Genomic DNA, 437 nt, shown 5'->3' with positions numbered 1-437 from the left:
ATTATATGGTGCGTAGCATCCCAGGACGCGAAAATGACAGTGCTGATTGCTTAAGTAGGTTGTGATCTCGGAATACAGTGAGCAGTAAGAAAAAAAATCATAATTTTCCGGGGAAGCATATGCCATGACATTAATTATTGGCTATCTTGTTACTAGGCACTAGTTGCGTACATGTTTGCTTGGGGTCATGTGCATTGTTGACGTTGTAAAGGTATGTGTTGGTGGAGGCAGAGCATTGTCGAGAGCTGAGCCGAAAGGATAGCCAGAAAAATCGGTTAACAAGCGAGGTCGCCGTGGTTTACGGGGTGGCAAAGGCCATTCACTTCTGCTTGACTCTGAAGAGATTTTGGCTTCCCCTCTTTTAGGTCTATAAGTGTGACGAGCAGTGGAGTCGGAACTATCAAGTCTTATTGATATAAAATAATGTGTACACGGGG

At 44.2% G+C, this 437-nt stretch overlaps 1 protein-coding gene across 4 annotated transcripts in view; it reads right to left on the bottom strand.

Moving 5' to 3' along the window:
* The window catches only part of LOC119593173, a 20,792-nt gene that overhangs the window by 5,864 nt on the left and 14,491 nt on the right, over nucleotides 1-437 (bottom strand). The gene's annotated exons all lie outside the window — the stretch shown is intronic.

Source organism: Penaeus monodon, chromosome 31 (assembly GCF_015228065.2).
Source record: "Penaeus monodon isolate SGIC_2016 chromosome 31, NSTDA_Pmon_1, whole genome shotgun sequence".
Lineage (NCBI taxonomy): Eukaryota > Metazoa > Arthropoda > Malacostraca > Decapoda > Penaeidae > Penaeus > Penaeus monodon.
This window is presented reverse-complemented; position numbering and strand designations above follow the sequence as displayed.